Source organism: Amblyomma americanum, chromosome 3, assembly GCF_052857255.1.
Source record: "Amblyomma americanum isolate KBUSLIRL-KWMA chromosome 3, ASM5285725v1, whole genome shotgun sequence".
Classification (NCBI taxonomy): domain Eukaryota; kingdom Metazoa; phylum Arthropoda; class Arachnida; order Ixodida; family Ixodidae; genus Amblyomma; species Amblyomma americanum.
In genome coordinates, this window is record NC_135499.1 from 192016406 (window position 1) to 192042107 (window position 25702).

General features: G+C 52.6%; 1 protein-coding gene across 6 annotated transcripts in view; it reads right to left on the minus strand.

The window, feature by feature from the left end:
• The window catches only part of LOC144125713 (5'-AMP-activated protein kinase subunit gamma-1-like), a 261476-nt gene that overhangs the window by 133662 nt on the left and 102112 nt on the right, over positions 1–25702 (minus strand). The gene's annotated exons all lie outside the window — the stretch shown is intronic.

The window sequence follows — 25702 nt, forward strand, 5'->3', positions numbered from 1 at the left end:
GTCAGTGCACGTTAAAGATCCCCAGGTGGTTGAAATTATCCCGGAGCCCTCCACTACGGCACCTCTTCCTTCCTTTCTTCATTCACTCCCTCATTTATCCCTCCCCTTACGGCGCGGTTCAGGTGTCCGCCGATATGAGACAGATACTGCGCCATTTCCTTTTCCCAAAAACCAATTATTATTATTAGTCAGAAGAGGTGCCATAGTGGAGGGCTCCGGAATAATTTCGACCACTTGGGGAGCTGGAACGCGCACTGACATCGCACAGCACTCGGCCGCCTTTTGCGTTTCGAACAAAAGTGTTGCATGGGAGCCCGAAACTGCCACCTGTACAAGTGTCATTTTAGAAGCTTCTAATTCCCTTCCTTAACAACCCAATTTCCCAACAAACGGCCTAGAGCCTCCCTTTCTAAATAAACAGTTCATTCATTCATTCATTCATTCATTCATTCATTCATTCATTCATTCATTCATTCATTCATTCATTCATTCATTCAATTTGCTTGACTGGCTATGCACTGCTGCGAGGGATTTTGCTGTATGGCATCGTGATCTAGTTGCCGAAGAGTTAAAAGAGATGTGAGAGAAAATAGTGAAAGACAAGACGCGCGTCGCAACAACCGCGTCATCTGAAGCGACGGCGACGGTTTAGCAACAGATGCACCCCCGGTGACAAGGAGCCCTCGCCACATGTGTGAGAGCTCCTAGATTCCAGCCACGTAGGGCTAGGAAGCCACCTGTCCCCATACCCCCGCTGGTCACCCAATGAACGCTGCGGCCTATATATTCCCCCCAGACTGACGTTACAACGGCAGTTTCCATCGCGCGACATCACGCGCTTGTCACGTGATTATTCTACCACCCTCCATCGGCGAATCGAAAGGTCATAGGTCAAGTGATGCGACACCATGGTGGACCACGTATGGTATGGCCTACAACCACGCTTGACCTCTGGCTCACTTGAAGGGTTAACCGGCAACGCCGTGCGAAATCGGCTTTACCTACCGTAGAGAAGTTCTGGCTTCAACATTTCATTACTCGATCCTAGAAACGCAGCGACCTCTCTGCCCTGGAGTCGAAGCAAAATGCCACATTATGTATACACCTACGCAGTGCGACTGGCAATGCGAAATGCCGCCCCGCTGCGACAGCCGGCATCTCGGCGCTCTCGCAACGCGGACTTTCCCCCGAGACGACATCAGCGCTCCTCTCCCGCGCATACGGCACGCGACGAGACTGGGCGGCGCACGATAGCGCCGTTCATTCCGCACTCACCTGCTCCGCAATTTCAGGCATGGTCGACTCCCACACCCTCGCCTCCTTACGTAACGCGAGCGCACTTTTCCACGTCGGGTGGAAAAGTAAAAATTAGAGAAAAACACAATGGTCGCCGCCGTCGCTCCGACTGCCTGGGCGGTGCGTGCGACGGAGAAAAACAAAAAAAAATTGACAAAATGACCGACGGCGACATTCACCAGCGAACAATAAGGCGCGTGCGAGCGCTCTGGCGAGACTTTCCTCGCGAATGACGCTAAGCGAGTACAAGGCGGAAAATAGGGTGCGTGTATTATGAAGGAAAGAAGGGGGGGGGGGGGGGGGCTGCTCTGAGGTCTCCGTGGTGAGACGTCGCTTAATGCGGTGCGGAGGGGCTCGACAAAAAAAAATTCGCAAACGCCAAATTTCGCTCGCTGGCTCTTCCTACGTCGGCTAGGCACTACGGCGATGTAGCCTCGCCTGACTGATGTCACAATGGCGCACTGTCGTGAAAAGAAAATAAGAGGGCATATACAAAATAAAAGGCTCATTTCTCTCGCGTCCTTTCAACACTTTCCGGCGAAAAGTGCATTTTCCCGCTCCTCCTGCACTCACTCACACGTGTAACGATAGCTACACAACAGAGAACGCTGCGTGGTGCCATAGCGATCGCCGCATACACGGAAGCAGTGGTGCAACGACCTGCTTTCCGCTCCGAAATACCGCACTAGTGCAGTGTACTGCAGCGATTTTTCTACAGTTATGAAAACGGGTATAAAGCGGGGGAGATAAATGGATAGAGCTAGAAAATCCCGCTTTGCCCTGATGCTAACGAAAAATGCTGAAGAAAGGAAATTTTCAGTCATTCTCGCAGTCGAGAGCATGAACACATCGACACAACTTGCTGGGCGAACTATCCTTTACCCCTCCTACTTTCAGCACGCGGCAGCGAGCATGGCTCGGCTTGAGCCAGTAGGCAGGCCTGTGTTCCTTCCTTTTCCTTCTTCCTCTCAGAAACATCAGTCAGTTCCTCTACAACATGGCTACAGCCCAAGAGACGGGACACACAGTAACGAAGACAACAACAAAGCACAACGAATGAAACGCACAGCAGCCCCCGCCGTGGGTGTGTGCCTGAGGTCACCATCATCGTCAAAAACGTAGCACATTTTGGTCGGCTCACAGATGGCGGTATTCGCACTCTTTCAATCAAGGGGTACGCGCCAGGTCCCTTGCCTCCTGGACGTGCCGCCCCATTCGTCCGCTTCTGTTCTTCGAGCACGGCATCGCGCAGTCCACCCTACACAACTCCTCTTAGATCTTATTTAGATCTTATTAGACTATGGCACCTCTTTCGTTCTTCTTTCACTCCCACCTTCCTACCATCCTTTACGGCGCGGTTCGGGTGTCCATCAACATGTGAGACAATTACTGCGCCATTTATTTTCCTCAATAACGATTCAAGAATATAATTATTTAAGTGCAGAATATTTATTTCATTGTTCACCAAAACAACTTCAGCCCAACGAAAGAACGTCGCCCGAGGCAGAACCGGTCGAGAATGGCTACAAATTACATGCTCAACCATTGGGTGCACGAACAATCCCGTCATTTTCGGGAACGGGATACGGGAGGGAGCACAAAGAGGGACGCTCACTAAGTGCAGAGGAATAAAGACGATCGCCATTACCAATACGCAGTTCGTAGTTAGTGGCGGTAGCCCTGCGTTGCCCTATATACCGATTGTACAAGTTCGTCCTCGTGCTACTGTTCCCTTCCCGAGTTCGCAGCGCGACCGCCTTCTTCGTGTTTCGCTGTAGGCCTAGAGAGGACCAGCAACATTAGCTCATCGCGGTGCACAGTGGTGGTGATGAGTTCATTAAAAAGAAAACAAAAGCCCCTTGGCGCAAAGATGGAATTGAGCGACCGCTCCTGGCGGCTGCATTTCGGTGGAGGCGCAGACAGCCATTGTGGCCGCGAACAGCGCACAACTGCGCTGTGACACCAGGCGATTCAAATGGATCCCGAGCCTGGCTCTGACCTGGCGAGCCAAAAGGTCCTGGTAGGGCTCGCTCGAGCAGCAGCTAGAGCCAATGGTCTCCTGTAATGAGCAGCCCCCGCCTAGCATTTGTAAGGAACGGCTTCTTAAGGACCACTCCTCTCGCTCCCTGTAAATATATTGAAAATAAAATTTTCAAGTCAGTCAGTCAGTGTGCGATATACGGCATCCAGCGCAGCTTGAATTCAGCCTTGGAAAGAAATATAGCCATAATAATTAATCTGCAGTCGAGAGCTCCAAACTTCGGTTTGGTTTGGTTTATAGGGGTTTAACGTCCCAAAGCGACTCAGGCTATGAGAGACGCCGTAGTGAAGGGCTCCGGAAATTTCGACCACCCGGGGTTCTTTAACGTGCACTGACATCGCACAGTACACGGGACTCTAGAATTTCGCCTCCATAGAAATTTGACCGCCGCGGCCGGGATCGAACCAGCGTCTTTCGGGCCGGCAGCCGAGCGCCATAACCACTCAGCCACCGCGGCGGCTCGAGCGCCAAACTTCGCTCCCGGATATTACTCCTGGCATAAGTAGTAGATGAATGGCGGCGGCGTCGCCTTATACAGCTTGGATGGAGTGTGGCGGATGGCAAGCGGATCAATTCTTTGTGCACTGGCGGGCTGAGTGCTCTGCCCTCGCTGCGCGGGCTTAGTGCATGCACTTATATAGCCCGCACAGCAGCAAAGGAAATTTTTACGATATGCCATTCGCGTTCTATACAGGTTCCCTGCTAAACATTTGGAAGCGTCACATGGTTGTACTACGTAATTTCATCCCCATCACCGCCACCATCAGCCGGATTACATTCACCGCAGAAAAACGACACCTCCCCTCCCTCCTTTCCCATCGATTTGCTCCTGCCTTCAGCTGCTCTATAACAGCGGCGAATGAGTCGCGGCAAATTTGTTCTCTTCTTTCTCATGCCATGTGTCCCAAACAATGCCTCCACTGTGGTGAAACATACCCGTTATACCACACGGTACGCGCATGTCAAAGAAATAAAGCGACAGATAAAATCATAGAAGCGACACTAGAGCAGTGATGGGAGAGTGAGCTCGCACCAAGGCCGGTAGATCAGGCTGGTCGAAAGGGCCCGACGGCGGGCAAGAACCGACGGCGTCTGGAACTGAGGGTAGCACCCACATGCCCTCGTTGTATAAATCAAGTAAATATAAATAAAACCCAATTTCGAACGGTTCGTTACGGATCCGGAGCACAGGGAAAGCGGGGAGGGAGAGCAATTCGGATCGGCCAAAACCTGTCGCACGACCTCCGCGACTCGCCAGTGTGAATCCGCCTTTACTTTCCCTCTGTTACACCAACAGAACATTGGTCATCTCCCTGCCGCCATGCCCACTTCCTCCTCTTTGTCGCCAACTTGTTTTTCTCTCTGAAATCCAATTTGCCCTCTTCCGTCTCATATGGCTTACGCAATCGAAGCTCCTCTCAAGTTTTTTTTTTATTTTTGTTTCGACAGCGCTCCTGGCCTTAAGAGCTGGTAATTTGAGCGACGGTCGAGCGAAATCCCCGCCAAAGCGTTGCGCGCCATCGTGCGACCTTGGTCCAGCGACCTGCAAGTGCGCAAGGAAAGCCCGCGCAGGAACCTCTTCCCGGCCGCCGTAGTTCTGAGGCTTATCACACTCGGTCAGTGGAGAGCGCCGCCCGGAGCACGCGCACACACGCAGTCACACGCCACACCGGGGGACGAAAACCCGTTCCACAATTTCCCACGGGAGACGCACGGACGGCCGCGGGGTGGACAGCTGACTCCGTGCTCCGCAAACAAAGCGCCCCGATCTCCAAGGCCACGCGCGACAAGCGTACCATCGTCGGGCTGTCGTCAGTTGCGAGCACAAAGCAAGAAGAGTCAGCCCAGACGGCCCGAGGCTCATTTGCCGAGGAGACGCGCTTTTTCAACAGAAGATAAAGGAACAGTATCACCAAGGACGGGGGTCAACCTAGGCCGTGACGTCAGACCGACAACATGCGTCCAGTCACGTCTCGCCTTCTTCTGACGTGTGCTCCCGTCTACACAAATCACGACTCGTAGTGCAACCACCGTGCACGAATCCACCGCGCACGAAATTGAATGAAATGAAACTGGTTGTTTAGGAAAGGAAACGGCGCAGTATCTGTCTCACATCTCAGCGGACACCTGAACCGCACCGTAAGGGAAGGGATAAAGAAGGGGCGTAGAGAAGACAGGAAGACGTGCCGTAGTGGAGGGCTCCGGAATAATTTCGACCACCTGGGGATCTTTAACGTGCACTGAAATCGCACAGCTAGCACACGGGCGCCATTGCGTTTCGCCTCCATCGAAACGCTATCGCCGTGGTCCGGTTCGAGCCCGGGTACTCCGGATCAGTTGCCGAGCGCACCAACCACTGAGCCACCGCGGCGGATACCAACACATACACATTTCATTTTTCGGCCTTTCCTACTTCATGAAATCGCTTTCAGTGAAACTAGCGTATTTGTAGTCAGAATGGGGTGATCTATTGATGGAGGCCAGCTTCAATTTTAACGCGTTAGCATTAAGGCTCACATTCTGCACAAAATCCCGCGTCGTCGTCGACGTCTGCGTTAAGTGTGAAAAATCCCCAGAGAAGAAACCTAGGAGGTAGGTGGGTCACCCAGGTCACGTGACCGTGTGGCGCCATCACAACCTGTCCACCAGATTGTGAGCAAACTGACCACCGTGGGAGGTGGTCAGATGGCTGCGTGCGCGGAGTAAATTATTAATTGGTCGTGAAAGGTTCCTCACGAAGAGCAACTTGGATGTCACAAGGCCGATCGGTGGCAGCACCTGCCATCACAGGGCAGTGGCGCATCGCTTAACCGCTGCACCACTGCGCCAGAAGTGGTGCGAGGACTCCCAAGGAGCTATGAATGCAAAGTCGTGATATGAGCCTTAAATAGCTAATGAACGCTAACCCGTCACACCGGGTGCTTCAGGCGGAGCTCTAGTGTCCGCTCCATTTTTTCCTTAGTCTCCGTTTAACAAAAGTTTCGTGCCGCCAATACATGAAGGCGCTCAAACGACGATTGCGCTTCCAGGAAAAAAGAAAATGCGAATGACGAACAGGAGCCCTTACGAGCGGTCTTAAGTTATTTAAGGACGCTCAAAGGCGAGCTGAGCAGCTGCGCCTGCCTCGAGTGCGGAACGTGCATGCGATGAAAATGACTCCAATGCATTCACTACGGGCGACTTCGAGATTATTGCGCGACTATCCACCAAAAACAATCAAAACCTTCCAGTTTAGCGCTTCTTGGAGCTGTTCGTTCCAGCTATAGAGACCCGCGCGATGTGCCATTGCACGTGCAGCGTGCGCACGGGCTTTTCAGTGCCTTGTATAGGTTAATGCAGACAATTTTTCCGTCTTTTTTATTAGTCCCACCATACTTGTTTTAATTTTGGTTACTTAGGGTCTAACGCCCCAAAGCGGCTCAGGCTATGTGGACGCCGTAGTGGAGGGCTCCGGATAATTTTTACCACGGCTGTTTAACGTGCACTGACATACGCGGGCCTCTATCATTTCGCCACCATCAAAATGCGACCGCCGCCATCCCACCATACTATTAGCTAGGTTATTCCGGTGCTTTGCGCGTGGAAATTGCCCGAGACAGAGTTTAACCCGTTGCGGGCTTGGTGAATGGTCCTTTTGTCATTGTTTCCTAGTTCGCTCGTCATAATCGTGAAAGCAACAGATAAGCAGCTAAGCAGGGAGGGAACTGCCCTGCAGTGCCAGCCTGCCTCGAGAGAAAATTGACTCCGTACGCGAAGTCCCGGAGGAAACACGAGGGAAAACAACACAGGGGAAGGGGGTCAAGCCCGCCTAAAGGAAACGGGGCTGGACTCAGCTGCTTATGCATTGCAGTAGGGCCGGCAACACTGGCAGCCGCAGACACCGCTCTTTCAATTCACTATCCGCCACCCAGCCACTCGCCTTTAGACATGGGCTGCATGCATGCTTCTGCTCCCAATCAGTATGTGCGGTACGTGAGTGGAAACACATCTGCAGGAGCGCCGCCGCGCCACGGGCCGGGCCCTTTTGAAAGCCGTTCGCGTGCTTGTTCTCTCGGATGGCCGGCATGCACGATTTTGAGGCGCACCTCAAGGAAGCAGTTGGCATTTATAAAGCGGCCAGCATGCGTGCACTTCGCACAAGCGGCATATCGCCAGTCCCATCATTTCCTGGTCTGATGACTGATGGTGTTTATGGGCGCAAGAGCGTCCCAGGGAAAAGAGCGCCGGCCCTCCCCTGGACCGAAAAACTCCTAAAAGGGCACCCTGTCGCACGTCTTGGCAGACTGCACAAAACTAAAGACCCCCCCCCCCCTCCTCCACTCCCCGCCAACACCCCCAATCCCAAACCCATTGAGCGATCGGAGACCTTGTTATCCAGCCTCGCCCTAGCGATTCAGCTCGCACTGACGGACAGGGGCCAGGAGCTGCTGGAAACATATGGGCCCCGTAAATAGGGAACCACACCGTCTGGTGCCTGCGTGCACCACCGATTTATTTTGGGCTTAATAAATGTTTATTCATCATCATCCTTGATTCGGCAACTAATAAAATTGATTCAGTCGTACATTAATTCATCTATCAACAAACGAATGAATGAATGAATGAATGAATGCGCGACATTTTCACCACTCGCTCTAACGTGTTCGCGCACGGTGCCCACACTCGTGGCCGTTTCGCACAGTGCGCGGCGCACGCAACCGCCAGACGGAGACGACGCAGCCGATCGCGTGTGTGCGCGTATAAATGTAGCCAGCGCATCCCGAAGGACGCTGCCGCACAGCGCACAGTACTGCAGCGGGCGCGGCCACGCGGCGAGCACTGGCGTGCCGATTCCCCATCAACGGGCGCGCGAGGCGTCGGCAACAGCTGCGCTCGGAGCGAGTAGGCCGGCACGGCTCGCATTCAGATTCCGCTTCTTTTAGACTCGCCGCATTTGGAATCGACCGAGAAGGCACGAAAAGGGGGCCGGCTGATGCTTAAGTGACTGATGGTGCACGAGCTTCGCATGAGTCTTGCTGCTGTCATCGCAGCATGGAACATTGCTTCAACCGAATCCCCGACGCCTGGCAACAGCGGCGACGATCACCCCGTACGCTGATTAATGGCCCGGCACTCACACCCAGCTTCCACGTTTGCAGCATCCTTGGAGTTCGAGCCCGAGTGCCGCTGGGTTAACCACCCGTTTTGCCAGCAAATACAAGCTTTTCCGTGGCCGGCGCTAGTCTTCTCTGGGGCATAAGGCTCGAGAAAATTAGTTAGGCCACCTAGAGCAGGCCAATTAACACGTTAACCATGACACTTCTGCAAAGCACTGCCGTTGTGCCATTACAAGTGAATCTTCATCCTCATCATGAGACACGGAAAACCGGCACCAGCCCTATCCTCTCTTCCTGTCCCCTCAACTCTTTCATTTCATTTCTCCACTCTGCCTGCTATCCTTTATTTCCGCTGCCCCAGCTCAGGTGCTTCAGTATCGATGGCAGATGCCGGGGCTAGCAAAAAATCTTTTCCTTCCTTTTTAATATTATGTTAACAAAAAACCACTACCACCATCACCACCCTCTGGTTCGATTGCAGACAAAGGCGACACCGTCCTGCAGGCTCAATCGCTGCCCGACGCTGCCACAACGTAGGCCAGCATTTGGACGATTAAGTTACGAGCGGTGTGGCCACGTACGCTGCAACAATCGCAGCTACACGTGGCGACAGCGTTGACAGGGACCGTGACGCCGATTGCTGACCGAACTAGATGACCTTCTGCGAGTTGGGACTTCCCTGTACGGTTCGCGTTGCGACCACACGTGGCATGCGGGAAGTGTCCAGTGGACGACCCATTAGGCACAGCTCGCGTGCACACGAGAAACACGAGCCCCATCGAACGGCATCGGAAGATTCGCGCGCTGCGCTTTTCCTCGCCCCAACCCGATTCTCCGAACATTGACGATTGAGGTGGGTGGGTGGGGGGGGGGGGGGGGGGGGGGGATAAAGTCGTCTTTGTCCCGCCAATTCCGAAGCAAACAAAAGCCGAGTTGCCTGGGGCTGCCGTCAAAATGGTCTTGTTTGTTCGAGCAAGTCGGCGAAGGGCAACCGCAAGGTCTTGCTCCAAGATGTCTCCCCCACCCGCGAAGGTCAAGAAGACAGGAGAAACGCATAGCTTGCGTTGTCTTCGAGTCGAGAAATAGATGAGTAAATGAATAAAGGCCCGAACCGCGTGGTAGGGGAAGGGCAGAACATGGCGTCACTGAGCTGCCGTATATGAACATCACTACGTACACACCACTGCACTCCCCGCACCCACCCAAAGCTTTACGCGAGGAGATGGAGCTTGCATCTGGTTGCAAGGAGACGACTCGGTGGTAAGTCACACACAATTAACCTTCCAGATCATTTCGAGCACAGCTTTGACAACAGCCCAAGGTAGAGGCCGGGAAGCTACTCGCTCACACGGAATTCAAAAGTAAACTCAACTCGTTCGAGCTCACTTTATTAAATCAAAGAGCGAAACGCCGGGCGCAGCAAAAATGAACCGCCACAGATATAGACAATACAAAAGACTGCAAATTCGGGAACTAGCTGTTTCGTTTGGCACCCCCAATATTTGCTTTTTGTTTGGTTTTGATGGGGTTTCACATCCCAGAGCAACTCAGGCTATGAGGGACGCCGTAGTTAAGGGCTGCGGATAATTTCGACCGCCTGGGTTTTTTAACGTGCGCTGGCATCGCACAGTACACGGGCGTCTTGCATTTCGTCTCCATCAAAATGCAACCGCCGCGGCCGGGATCGAACCCACGTCCTTCGTGTCAGCAGCCGAGCGCCACAGCAGCTGAGCCACCGTGGCTGCCAACCACAATATTCGACCTCAGTGGGCAGAAAACACGGGCAACTGCACATGAACCAAATGCGACCGTGTACCTAAAAAAGCTACAACGAGCACCGGTCGACCACTGCTAAGTGTTATCGCGTCAGGAAAGATTTGTGCGACCGCCGGAAATAATCGCCTTAAGTTGTAGATTGAAGAACAACGACTGCTACCACATACAGACCACACGCTGGAGGTGCAGCAGTGGAAGCAACGAGATGAAACCGCTCACGACGGAGTGGGTTGCGAAAGCCAAAAAAGAGCGACAACTTTCAAAGAAGACAGATACCCTCACAGAAAGGTTCCAACCTTTCATACACGGCTAGCGTGCTGACACTTTTCAACAAGCGGCACACAAAATGCGAGTGTTAGTCTTCTAGAACACCGCCTAACATGCCTTAGCTTCAAAGAGGGCGAAAACAGAGGCAAACATGGAACTCGAGACCGCCGCGTAGGTCGAATGCGGCAATTAACTAAGCACGATTTCGCGGATAGCAGTAGCAGCTTCCTTGTGTCGAGCCTGATTGTGCGATATCGCTATGCAATGCAGCACGATTTTATGAAAGGTTCGGTGCTTGGAGTGCCACAGCTCGGATATGGACGCAGCTACTCAATTCCGGGGCCCTATCCACTAGTAAAAAAAGACAATACAGTGAACTCCTGCAACACCATCGTTGAACTACGGCAGCAGTTACAGTAATGCACGCCCGCAAGCATGTCTTCAACGTCACAGCGTACGTCAGGTACTACTTGCGATATGTTCACGCCACAGAGACGCAACAATCCAAGCAGTACTGCATCACAAACGCTGCGGAGGCAACAACGACCGTAGTTTGAATGCAGAAGGAACGCGAACATTTCCACGCACTGAATTCTTGGCGCAGGTTAAGCAACCGCAAGTGCAGTCTCGACCAGAGCACTTGATTCAATGCGTACAACTACCGCGCACTAAGCTGCAACCGTGCAGTTCCTCGACAGGCGGCTGAATTAACCACCGGCCCATGTGATGTGTGATGAAACATAACCGCATGAAGGAGCTCTTTTTAGCTTCTATGCGCTCCCTGCCACTGACGCATACATCCTGATGGAACCGAAGCCTCGAGGTGACGGAGAGCCCCCCACGACAGCGGCAGAACTCTAAAGTCAATCCGATATGTGACGTGAACGATCATCATCAATAACTCAATACACATACCCATATAAGGGAGCCTAGAGCCGCCGAAGCCAAGCAGCATGGGGGAATATTTCTTTATTTTAATTTGTGGTGTTGATTAATAAGCGATTAATAGTGTAATTACTTTATCGCTTACACGTAACCAATTTAAAAGCAGAAAATAAAAGAACCACGTGCCGCCGGTGAGATCCGAACCCGCGACCTCCGAATACCGCGTCCGATGCTCTACCAACTGAGCTACGTCGACGGCTGTCCAATCTTCTGCCTTCGGGGGTAACCTAACCTTGAGAGCGTTCACCAGCGCACCCTTCGTCCATAGCGGTGGACGTAGTACGTCCTGTATTATTGTGAGTGTCACGTGAAGCGTGATCGAACGGTGGGGACGGAAGCTGCGCGAGAATCGACTTAGGCCCGTTTCACATGCTGGGAATTTCGCTGCACCAACACTGCGAATACGGTGCCGCCGCTGGCGCCGCAATGCCTTTTCACATGCAACGCAGAACCCGTGAATAAACGCGGCAGTAATGCAACATGGAATGTGTATATGTTGCTGTAGTCAGGCGTACATTTAGATATACACAAGGCAACATTTCGTATGTTTTTTATTAGATTAAACAATTCTGAATTATTCGAAAAGTACGTTGGTGGCCAAAGCCAAGCCTGACGGGGAGCCAAGACTGACGCGGAGCCAAGCAGAGGATGCTGCCTATTCTCAGAGCGAACACACCGACGTTGCGAATGAATTCCAACCGGATGGAAATCCTTCGCAAGCCGTATATATATATATGGGTTTAGCGTCCCAAAGCGACTCAGGCTATGAGGGACGCCGTAGCGAAGGTCTCCGGAAATTTCGAGCACCTGGGGTTCTTTAACGTGCACTGGCATCGCACAGTACCCGGGCCTCTAGAATATATATATATATATATATATATATATATATATATATATATATATATATATATATATATATATATATATATATATATATATATATATATATATATATACACACTTTTTCGGCCAAAGTTGGTGGTTTCTTCTATTAACAACGGAAAAAGCGAAAGGCCACCTCGAACAAAGTTTTTCCCAGCTATTCGGCATGCCAACGAATATCAAGTCCTGCCAAGACGGTTCCCAAGCCGATTACGGTGGCCACAGACCGCGACTACAAAAGGGGACAAAAAGGAGCCACAGTACCGTCACACGTGTAACAGTAAGGTGCGCCTATAGTGTCGTATAGCGCTCCAAAGCTCTGTGCCGCTCTCACAGCGAAAGCAGTGGTGGATGGCGACAGTGCGGACGCACACCGCTGCATAATACACGTAGCGCGAAGAGCATTCTCGCCGAGTGTTCCGCAGTGAGCGACGCGCCCACGTTAAGAGCCGGCGAGAGTCGGTCGCTCGTAATGAAAAAGTAAGCGCGAGCCCCTTCGTCTCTGTGCCGCACAGCCGCGCAGGGCAGCGGCAAAAATGCGCGCGGATCACGCCGAGTTAGTCGAGCGCGCGATGAAGAATTCAAAGGTGTGGCGCGCCTCAGTGCCGCTCGTCTTCTCGCAGGGCTGGGTGGGCGGTGCACCGAGAGAGGACAGAATTTGGAACGACCACCAATCCCGGTGCCTGAGTGAAATATAGCAGAGAAATAGTGAGAACACCGCTCGCACTCGTGGTGCATTGATGAGTCGAGGAAAGGGTAAGGAGATTGCTTGCGTTAGTGGTGTAAGGAAAGGAAAAAAAATGAAGGCATTGTTTATGTTCGTGGCGTATGGTTAAGGATGATGAGGAGAAAGTAAGGACAAATCTTGCATTCATGGTGTATGGAAACGACTGACGAGGTGCGGGCGTGGACACTGCATAGAGTTTGCAAACAATCTACACGCCTGCGGTAGCGCACTGCTACACAGAATCCTTTAAAGTCACTATTTCAGGCAAGCTAGGACTCTGGCTGAATTCGCATATAGATACGCTGTACAGGGCGTAATGGACGGCATGACTTCGGTCCACGCATAGCTTCAAGAGTTAAGGCTCGAGAAAGTGTGTCTACGTTGGGAAATGTGATGCATGGGAAAGGAATAACACTTTACCGGTCATTACAAAGAACGGAGTAATAAAGGCGCCTGGCGCCACTCAGAAGCTGGAAAGAAATGGAACACATAGCTCGCGACAGAGCACACACGACTGCCTAAGTGCTAGCCAAGAATACTCTGCAGCTTTAGCAACGAGGAACGTGAACGCAGTAATGGTGCCAACGTAAACGTAGCAGCAGTAAAAAAAAATGGAACACTTCGTCCGCTATCCAGAGGCGTATTTATTTTTACTTCAGCACGTTACATGGCAAAAAAAACACCAAACGGTTTCTCCCATAACAATGCGAATTTCAGCGACAGCTGCGAAATGCTATGCCAGTCGGAGTGCTTAGTGGCTATGGGCAAGGGCGTAGAGGTAATGATAAATAATAATGTGCGGGATAGGCGTGCGTCACGCGACTCACACAGCAAGACGGGGAGGAGAATGCAGAAATGAAAATTGATTTTTGGGGAAAGGAAGTGGCGCAGTAACGTAATAATAGCGCCAACGTTAACTTGAACGTTCCCAGGTTCCTAGTTGGAGAATCTAGTTCATTTTAGTGCGTCCTATCACTGTGACTTCGGTCACGTGTGCAGTCTCACATATCGGCGGACACCTGAACCGCGCCGTAAGGGAAGATATAAATGAGGGAGTGAAAGAAAGGAAGAAAGAGGTGCCGTAGTGGAGGTCTCCGGAATAATTTCGACCACCTGGGGATCCTTAACGTGCACCGGCATCGCAAAGCACAAGGGCGCCTTAGCGTTTCGCCTCCATTGAAACGCAGCCGCCGCGGTCGGGTTCCGGAACTCCGGATCAGTAGCCGAGCGCCCTACCCACTGAGCCACCTCGGCGGGTCGGGCAAGAGAATGCAGAACACGATTTCGCCAGACGCGCCATTTACAGCTCTTGCTGTAAAAAATGCATGTACCTCGTTCTTTCCGGAAAACTAGGTAGGAAAAGGCAAAAAGGCTATTTCTCACTCATTCTAAGGGGCAGTCCGTGGGTGTCCCATCTCATATTGCTTCGGCCTAAATCCTCAAAACTTCAACACTATGTTCCTGGCTGCTTAAGCGCCGTAATCCAAAAGACAGCTTACTCGTTAACTTTCTCCAGTTTCTGCGGTCCTGTAGGGTACCCCCTCACAAACAGCGTCAACGCAAGCAGCAGCAGAGGCGCCCCACTGCCGTTCCCGTCGGCGCCCGGGCGGCTTTTCCTCCATCCGCCCCCTTGTCCGGCTAATTGCGTTAGCTGAGCTACTCACCGGCCTTCGGGGAAAGCCAACACTGCCGCCCGGTGAGATCTAATTGCCGACGCGCGAACAAAAGAAGGGGACGCAAAGTTGCGCCAGCCAACAGCACGCCGCGCTGAATGCGCGAAGACGACGACTGCGTACAAGAAGCGAGTGTCTGCTCAGCCTAGAGACACAAAGTGATCCAGAGGGCTCACATTCGCGCGTTCTTCCTCGATGCCTATATACTAAAACGGAAGGGCGTAATCAGGTTAGCGAGCGTTGCCTACGACCGTCTCGGCGAGACTTAACTGACGCACGTGGCACTGCAAAGTTTACCGTCGGGAAACCGAACGACGCTGCCCTCCGGGGAATGAGGCAGGCCGTGACACCCACGACAAGTAGGTTAACCCTGGAGGAGTCGAACGGAAGAAAATGTAATTGCATTAAACGTGCACGCTCAAGCGATTCTCTCTCGCTGACCCTTCCCCTATTCATGAGTTCTGACGCTTTTCGCAACACGGCAAGCGCAATGAACTCCGACGAAGCTCCTCAAAAAGGAACTCAAAAGCCGAACCAGATTCTTCTCGGCTCTCTCCTCTCTTCTTCCCGAATAAACTGGACCGTCACTCGATCGCAGATTCAAATACATTTACAACAGAAGTGTTCCGTGTTCCATCGTCTCGACTCCAGGAATCACCTTCTCGAAACCTCCTCGCCCAGGCGACTCTATTGGTGGCTGTCTTCAGTACTTTTCATTTTTTTTTAGCGTGCGATGAAGGCAACGAGCCCCGGTCGGCTCATGGAAACCGACGGCCGTTACGAGGACCTTTTCTCTTCCGGACAGGCTCCGTTCGAGATGGCGGCCCGATCAGGCGCCTCTTTCGAGCCGGCGTTCCGGCTCTGTTGTTACCAACCCGCCTTTCTTGTGACCTCCCTCCGAACTTACCGACCCCCTCCAACAGTGTACGCACAGTTCTGCGGTCCGTAGCGTCCGCCACTCTCAGAACCAGAACGCACACAAGCACACAAACAGCGTTCGTTCCGTCTGCGCTCTGGGGAGACCCCGTCGGGCACGCGAGAACGGCTGTATATTAGAGGTGGGCCTGTGGTTCCCCTGGGCTGTATCTGGCCAAGCCGAGGTCCACGGAAGGCTGCTGCTGCTACGCAGTGACGATGAGAAGAGATGGGTTTCGAGGTCCAGGACAGACTAAAAGGGTTTACTTACATTTTTACAGGGTTCGAAAGACGAGTACGGGAGACAATGAAGGCGCACGCGCTGGCGTGTCAGCGCCACCAAAACTGCCGACGTGCAGATAGAAGGGGGAAAAGAAGGGTGAACAGAGATAGATAACGGGGCAGACGGCGGAGCGGAGCCGCAGCCGTGGCCGTCATTCTGCCCAGAGGCCTACAGATGAGATGTCTGTCAAGGCCCGATTCCTCCAGGAGAGTCTGGAGGGTTTTGGGGGCTTTGTGTCCCTTGGGAAAGAGGAGGTCTTCGGCGCTGCGGGACGGAAGGCCAACGCTCTGACAGGCTGTTTGGAGAGCTGTCCGCATGGCTGCGAAGGCCGGACACAGGCAGAGAAGGTGTTCTATTGTGGTGACCACAGTGAAGGCATTCACTTGTGGGCGGCGGCTTAAATAGGGTCACCTGTCCCCAGGTCCCTAGTTGAGGAATCTAGTTCATTTTAGTGCGTCTCATCACTGTGATTTCGGTTACGTGCGCAGTATTTGTGAACCGCCCATCCGGACGTCCCCGACACACTCTCGCCACTTCCGGCAAAATGCTGTCCCTGCAGGGGTGATGACAAGCCCCTGACGGTAGCAGCCCAGTCGGCAACGAAGGTCAGACATTTGCACTGCACAGCGCTCCGTAGGGACGAAAGGCCGATGCTGCACTCGCTCAAGGGGTTTCACTTAGGGGTAGACGAAAAGTCTCCTCCGAAGCGCGAGCACGCCGGCTCCCGTGCTCGCCCTGAATCACTCCGAGCACCGCTTCCCGCCGTCGCCGCCGACACCATGCCGTTGCGTCCCGGGTGGGTCTTGCGCCGTGAACCAATGAAAACGGCCTTGAGAAAACAACCCTCGCTGACGCCGCCACCTGCATTTGTGGCGCTAGAGCCACGCCGGCGCCTCCTTGAAGCCTCTGTGAATTGACAGTCGCTTGAAAACACTTTGCACGCTGGCGTTCTCCATTCTTAAGAGCTACGGGGAAAGAGGACAGGAGACACAACCTGTCATACCTGAATACAGGAACATTCATTTCATAGCTAGAGACAGCGTTTGTTCGGGAATTTCTCTGACAAACACCTTTCTTTTCAGTCTGTATCGCACCTCTTTACCGCCGTTAACGGGGCTGAAGCCCGCGACTAGACGTGGAAATCGAGGATTACTGAACGACCTGCTATCTTCGCACAAAGTAAGGCTGTCACCGGTCAACTTTCGCAGCGTCAAAGACGGCAGAATGCTTGACGTTGTCACTGGAGGAACGAGGGATGCGCTGCCCTCTGTCACCACTTTTCTCCTCTCCACTCCCCGGCTAGTGGTCTGCGGAAGAAGTCTGCCATCCGTGGGCTCTCCACGAAGGCCGACTGGTGGCAACTGGCGTACGGTTCAACGGAATCATAAGCCAATTCTGGTCTGCCGGGAAGGCGGAGCCTTCGTGACACGTCGCTTCATCAAAAAAGAAAATTAAAGAGAACAAGACGCAAATGCTCGAAGCAGAGCCTGGACTAGGGATTTGTCCACCGCATTTCTACCGCATGAAAGACGACCACAATCGCACATTTCCAATCAGAGTCAATTGCGAATTTAACGCCGCGGTGGCTCAGTGGTTAGGGCGCTCGACTACTGATCCGGAGTTCCCGGGCTCGAACCCGACCGCGGCGGCTGCGTTTTTATGGAGGAAAAACGCTAAGGCGCCCGTGTGCTGTGCGATGTCAGTGCACGTTAAAGATCCCCAGGTGGTCGAAATTATTCCGGAGCCCTCCACTACGGCACCTATTTCTTCCTTTCTTCTTTCACTCCCTCCTTTATCCCTTCCCTTACGGCGCTGTTCAGGTGTCCAACGATATATGAGACAGATACTGCGCCATTTCCTTTCCCCAAAAACCAATTATTATTATTATTATTATTAATTATTATTATTATTATTATTATTATTATTATTATTATTATTATTATTATGCGGGATTTAACGTCTCGAAGCGACACGGGCGGATTTAAGGGGGTCAGGGGCAGCCGGCACCGAAAAGTCAAATCTTACGCAGGAAAACCATGCTGAAGCCCTTTTTTTTCAACGAACAAAAGTCCAAGAGACAGCTGGTTCAAAAGGGACAGCGAGACCCATAAATCTGCCCCTGCACACGGGGTGTGTGAGAGACGCCGTAGCGGAGAGCTCCGGATTATTCTGGACTACCGCTACTTCATCGGCGGTACTTTGCCGTAGACTAACAGACGACCTTGTGGAACCGGGAAAGCGGCGCCGGCTGTGATCGCGCACAACGACGGGCCGCAGCGATGTGCCACCGCGCAAACACGGTTACGCCGACGGAAGCGCTTGCTCTTCGGCCGAGCTCTATTAATAGCCTCGCGCCGCTGGGCACGCAATTAAGCGCTTCAGAAGAGCGCACAGCACAACATCACTACGCGCGGACGCGTCTGGCGCGACGAGCGCTAATAGCGACACGGCGCGGTGTCGCTTTCAAATGCGCGACAGCTCCACCTCGCGCGAGTGGAGGATCAAGCGGAACGACCCTTCATGCGCCAACAATGGAACAGCAGAGAGGAGAGCGCATGTGTGTGCACATCCTCGTGTGCGTGTGGCCCTTCTCGAAAACAACCGCGTACCCCTACTCGACTCAGGCAAAGGTAGAGTAGTCTGTATACGGACTGTCATCGCGTCGACAACGAAAGCAGACTACATAACGATCCCGAATACTGAAATAGCATTCATGCAGTTCAGAGGCCCTCTACAGTGCCCGCCAAAGGTACCTGCCTTTTTTTGTGACCTGAAAGGGAGCACGCGAGGAATAATGAGATAACTGTAAATAGCAATACATTCGTTGTTAGTGAATGAAAGGCGCAATAAGTGAGATCACTTCTTGGTGATTCACTCCCTCCTTTATCCCTTCCCTTACGGCGCGGTTCAGGTGTCCAACGATATATGAGACAGATACTGCGCCATTTTCCATTCCACCAAAAACCAATTATTATTATTATTATTATTATTATTATTATTATTATTATTGGTGGACACCTCAACCGCGCCGTAAGCGAAGCGGGGGAGGTGGCAGTGCAAGAAGAAAGGTGCCGTAGTGGAGGCCTCCGGATTAATTTCGACCACCTGAGGGTCTTTAACACGTACTGACATCGCACGTAAATTACTCTTGAAACACGCATGAATAAGAAGCGGCGTGTTTCAAGAGCCTGTCATGAAAGTGTTTTTTTTTTTAGTGCGGTCACATTGGCATCATACCTGTAAGAGGTATGTTTGAACATACCTCTTTTGAACATATTCTGTCGTTTAATCCCCCTGAAACTGTCAGCTCCCTCGGATGTCACGCTAGCAGTTGCGAGGAGGTCAACCGCGACGCCATGACGGTTGGTCGGACGCCACTGGCTGAAGGGATCCTCCCTAGCTGAGAGGCACTGGCTGCACCCTTCATGCGCTTTACCCCCCCCTCCCCCCCCCCCCCCCCCCCCCCCAACGGAAATGTTTATTTCACTCTTGACAGGAACCAATTGCAAAACATTTCGTTGCAAATAGCAGTGGAGGAGCACCGCACCGTAAAGGCGTCTTAGAAGCTCAACACGCGGCCAAACACCAGCCAAACGGCGCTTCTTTTCCCCCCAGGCAACTCTCAGGAACTCCACGTGCTGTCCAGGCAAAGGAGGAAAAATGCAGAAGAAAGCCGGAAATCGCGCGAGGACCTCGGCACAAGGCGACCGCCGTCTGCTCTCCACAGAGAATCATGCGACCACTCGCGACAGCGGGCTGACAAGATCACCGCATCGCACTAGCGATGGCAGCGCCCAACAGGGACGGGGGCAACAGCGCTGACCTCGCCGCCGGAGCCAGTCTACGCGGGAAGCGACAAGAAGCTGCGCGACTGTCGGGAGGGCGGAACGCCCGTTAATTCCGGCCGCAGCTGCGCTCTGAAAAAAGTCCCTCGCTGCGTGCACGCGCTACACGCTCCTTGCAATTCGACTCGCGCCGCCGAAACGAAACCGCTGCGTCCGCAGGAAGCGTGTACGCGCGGAGCCACAGCTGGAAGCTGACATCCACGAGCAGCGAACGGGGATCGGGCAACACGACACAAAGCATAACCGCGGCGCGATCACGGGCACCCGCCGCGGTGGCTCAGTTGGTTAGGGCGCTCGTCTACTGATCCGGAGTTCCCGGGTTCGAACCCGACCGCGGCGGCTGCGTTTTTATGGAGGAAAAACGCTAAGGCGCCCGTGTGCTGAGCGATGTCAGTGCACGTTAAAGATCCCCAGGTGGTCGAAATTATTCCGGAGCCTCCACTACGGCACCTCTTCTTCCTTTCTTCTTTCACTCCTTCCTTCATCCCTTCCCTTATGGCGCGGTTCAGGTGTCCAACGATATATGAGACAGATACTGCGCCATTTCCTTTCCCCCAAAACCAATTATTATTATTATTATCACGGGCAACAAGATCGCGTTCATCGGGACGATACAGATCGACACGATATGCGTTATATCAGCAGGAAAGTTGGACTGCGTACTGCAGCTGAACCGATACGGGTTGACTGTCAGCATTTCAGGTTCCAGTACAGTCGCTGTCTACAGGACCTCCTTCTGTATACATCTATCCAGGCTGTATTTCCTTCTTGCATAAATAAACATGACTCTGATCACTCACACCAATGGCTGTCTACGGCCGAGCACATACAGTAAGTGCACGTCACAAAATGAGAGGAGCAGACGAGTATAAAATCGAACGTGCCCAGTTCCATACCGCAGAAACGCGTTGGCTGCGCACTTTCACGACGCCAGTGAGGCACGCTTCAGTACACGGCCGAAGCTCGAACTAGAAAAAAAAAATGACGGGGGGGGGGGGGGGAGGTGAACGATGCGGGCGGAATCGAAAAGCGTCGATCCGTCAGAATACCAGAGTGGATGCCAAGAGAAAAAAAGACGCCATCGGGGACGCCCAGGGTCAAAGTGACAAGTGACGCACGGACGTGGCTGTAGCTGAGGCGCAAATGAAAAATTGCTGGATGAGGCCCTTGTACTGCAGTATACTGCTACCGCTGCACGACACTGAAAAACGGCAGACGTCCGTGACAGCGACGGCGATGATTTAGTACTCGCAACTTATTACTACCACTACCGATACTAAAGACAAACTCGGCACACGACTATGTAAACGGTGGCGATGATGATGAATCAGCACTAATCACTCGCAACTCGGGCTCTCGTGATGGCAGTGTCGATCCGAAAAGAAAAAGGAAAAAAAAGCGATGCGAAAAAGGAAAATGCCTTCCTAAAAGCAGATCTGCACACAGCGAGGGAAGGAAACAAAACAAGAAAACATGGCCCCTCCGTAGACTTTTCCGCTCGCCAATAAGCACGAATGTTGATAAAGGGTCTCAAGAAGTACTGCTACGGCGGCACGGCACGAAAATGGCGTTGTTTACCACTACCGTTCCAAACATGCACGCGCGGGCTCACGCCTCTTCTCGGGGTCCTTGGACTTGAGCTCCGCCCCCCCCCCTTCTCTTCCGCCCCCTTGACGCAGCGTCGGTGGAGCAGCACGGCCGCCGCTTTCCCCGCGATGAAAGCGAGCCAAGGTCCTCCCCTCACCCCACGAAAGCCGACGCCAAGAGCGCGGGCGGCAGCAGAAGAAGGGGGCGTTGTGTGCCGCCGAGATAACGCCGCCCGGCGCGTGCCAGGTGTACCACGGGGCAGCGGAACGACCCGACGAAGGTGTCGACCTTTATACATTCGCACCAGCGAGTCGCGAACGGCGCGCAACCGCTTCGGCTCGACTCGTTACAGCCGCTCGCTACACTTGTTTGTGGTTCCTGGACTGTACCGAACCGAACCGACAGACGGAAATCCGTAGCGTGAGGTCCGCAACTCGACGGTGTGAACGTGCTGTATGAAGAAACTTAACGTGTAAGGCTTTCAGTTATACGCGGCACGACCAAACCAGCCTCTATACCAGGGGCGGCCAGACATGTATATGTAAAGTGTGGAGATATGTAAAGAGCCATAAAAATACCCTTTTATTGAAGAGCAACAATGTAAAGGCGGTATGGCAATTTTTTTTTTATTTCTTGCATCAAAGCTGGTGGGTTTAACAGTGAATCCCACTCATGCAACGATTGCTCACTGTGCCTCTGGATCGCGATGCCCCATCCGAGAAGCATGGGCCTCTGCTAGACCATAACGGAAGCTGTCTTCAGCGGCTGAAATGAGAGTATAGGGAGGGGGGACAGAGTCCCACAGCGTCGCGAGTAGCCGAAGTGTGGCCACCCCTGCCCTATACGTTCTTGTCGTGTGACGCTGCATTATCCAATCAGTGGCGACGTTCGGCATGCAGCTGGCACTATGAGCAAAACCGCGGTGTCCCTCACGCACAGTTATCGCCAGCCCGGCTGTGCGTATACACACACTGCGACTCAGAGTGACGGCTAACACCTAATCAGAGACGAAGAGGGCAGCAAATTTGTCAACCGAGAGCCAATACCATACGGGCCAATTAACAGCAGGAACGCCACTCGGTATAGGCACCTCAGCCCGCCTGCAGATGTGTCGCCTTGCTCGTATACCGCTGGTTGAATGCCGAGTGGTGTTACCTCTCAGGCTGACACTCGTCGTCGTTTTACACAAAGCCACACGGACAATGAGAAACTATATGCAAAGCCCAGCCTTGTCGGAAGGGAAGATGGCACAGCTCTTCGCATTTTTATGCCACAGCGTATACAGCTCGACCGACCGAAAAGGCGTCGGCACCGCGTGTCGGAAAAAATCGGGGGCTGCGTAAACAAAATTGTATCATGATAATTTGGTGTCCCAGTGATTGATCACTCATCAGTGTGTAATAGGCGATGAGTAGTTAATGAAATCATTGTAATTAATCAATAAAGAAACGGAGAAATTGAAAAAGGGGGTTCAAAGGTGTCAAACTCACAATGATGGAAATTAAAAATTAAGAGTGCGTAATTGATCAGTAAATTAATTGAAACAATTGAAGAAAAACAAAGAATAATGCGTTCAAAGGTGTTTCCAACGGGAAAGGCGTCGCGTCGAACGGGCGATGGCGTTCCGTGGACTCCCTATCAGCGCTGCAACACACCGTCGCGTTCCACTCTCAACTTTATAGGCGAAGCTTAAGCGTCCTCCAATTTATTTGCAATCGTTACAGGACGTGCCGAAACATTTGTTCGGACTCGTTAGGATGGAGAGTTCGGCTAGTTGGAGTTCAATGACTGAACGCATAGTTGTCAGCCGCCGCGGTGGCTCAGTGGTTATGGCGCTCGGCTGCTGGCCCGAAAGACGCGGGTTCGATCCCGGCCGCGGCAGTCGAATTTTGATGAAGGCAAAATTCTAGAGGCCCGTGTGCTGTGCGATGTCAATGCACATTAAAGAACCCCGAGTGGTCGAAATTTCCGGAGCCCTTCACTACGGCGTCTCTCATAGCCTGAGTCGCTTTGGGACGTTAAACCCCCATAAATCTTTCCGAAACCATAGTTATCAGCGCTTGTACACGAGACAATCAAAAGAACGCAGCAAGTGCGACGAACAGACGCTACTTGAATCGTCCGCCCAATCTGTCCTTCGCCGTCATAAAGGCGCCACTACGCATTCAGGCAGCTATGCGAGCTGACGCACGGTGGAGGCACAAGGCTAAACAAGCGGGGCTAACTTTGGCGACGCGCGAGGTTCGCACACGGGCGAAACGTCATTAACTTCATTACTGGCTACTGCGGCGGAACTCGGCGTCGAGACGTGTGCCCAATCTCGTTATCTATAATAATTGGTTTTTTTGGGGGGAAAGGAAATGGCGCAGTATCTGTCTCATATATCGTTGGACACCTGAACCGCACCGTAAGGGAAGGGTTAAAGGAGGGAGTGAAAGAAGAAAGGAAGAAGGAGGTGCCCGTAGTGGAGGGCTCCGGAATAATTTGCTAACACCTGGGGATCTCTAGCGTGCACTGACATCGCACAGCACACGGGCGCCTTAGCGTTGTTATCTACTTCCGCTAAAGCTTTTCGGGATCGAATTTATATGCGAGCACCGCAGCGAGGGAAGCGAGGAGTTATCACGTATTCACGCGCAGAGTCCGCGGAAGCGCAGCCAGCCGAGGCCAAGCGACGAACGCGACGCGGTTACATCGTGAATGAAGGATGCACTCGGGCGCCGTGCGACAAAGAAAGGCTCGATTAAACAGCCCTTCGTTTTTTTGTTTTTTTTTCGCTTTCAGAAGCCAATATGAACCGCTGTCAGACGACAACTACAAAAATTCCTTGCTCAGGCGGGCCAGTTGAACACATAACGACGTTCCCCGCGCAAAGAGCTGAGCAAAGGACCGCCTTCTTCAATCCTCAAGACGTGCAGCCGGAAGAGGAGAAAAAGAGAATAAAAATGAGGAGGAGAAGGATGAGGCGGAGAGAAAGAAGAACACGCGGCTTACGGTCAAACAGCAAGTGCACGACATACACAGACACACAAAGGAAAGGCAGGCAGGAAAAGGGCCTGCCTCGCACTGGGTTCGTCTGTAAATACGAACATTTCACCACGATGCAGCCGGACTGCAAGCTAAGCAAATGCTTGTATACGGCACTATGGAACCCGTACGGCAGGCAACAACTTCACCCCTGAAGGCAACGTATGCGACTGAAGTTCGATAAACGAAGTGTACACAAGCCGCTGAAAATATTACCGAGGGAGATAAGTCGAACGGGAGCACAAGAATGGAAAATATTTACTGAAGGTCAATAAATACGAGTGGCGCTTCGCAATCACTTTTTTTAGAAAAAGGGAATCCACTTTCGGAGAGATCATGAAATAGTGAAGAATACACGCGCTTCATCTAAAACCTTCCAGTCCCGCTGTTATTATTAGTTCTTCTTTATTAATAAACTAACAACGGAAGAAAAAGATGTTGCTGGCCGCGACACCTGCCATCGAAACGTGAAGCACCTGAGCTGCGGCTAGCGTGAGTGATCGAAAGGACAGGGAGAGGGAAAGTAAGGGGGGGGGGGTAGAAAGAAAGGATAGCAGAGTCCCGCTGTTCCCGTTTAAACAGTTCCGTTTGCTTTCTACTGGCAGTCGACAGTACACCACTCTCGGTACTTCGGGGTCCCTCGCGCGGCCTGCGCATCCTGCGGGGCCGTGCTTCAGGTCAAAGGTGCTTGTCCGAACAAGTTCAGCGGCCCGGGCTGCTACACTCCATAGACGGCGCCCAGCTGTGCCGCGTCGCGTGACGCCCGTAAACACGCTTCGTCACTCGCGCGGAAGCGGAGTCCGACGTGCACAAAGCCAACAACCGTCCGTAACGCGCAGGAACAGCCTTCGTTTGACAGCACACATCGTTACTTCCGTTCGCGCAGCAGCAAGGCTGCACGGGAGTGGATAAACGGTCGATCAATCACTGCTCGGTCAGCAGGCGAAATGGACAGCATGCTCTACACATTGCACGCCAATGATGCAGGCTGTGCACACGAGATAGACAGCGTGGCGTTACCGCACATAGACAAGTCGACGACGGGGAACGCAGTTAATGGGGGACGAAGGCCGGCTTTACAATTTATTCTATTGGAAAGACACTGAGGACTGCTCCGTCCAATTTTTGTTCTCGGTGAAAATCGATTCCACGGCTCTTTTTGGACATGCCGATCTTTGTTCGAGAGCAAGGTGATGTTGACGATGGTGCATTTTTACGGCGCAAGGGCACCTGTGGCTAAAGAGCCCCATGGCACGAAGTGTTTTCGTCTACTCAAGGTGGTCAATGACCCATTTCCCAAGCATTTCACTCGAAATAAGCCGAGAACGATTGTACCCATCGT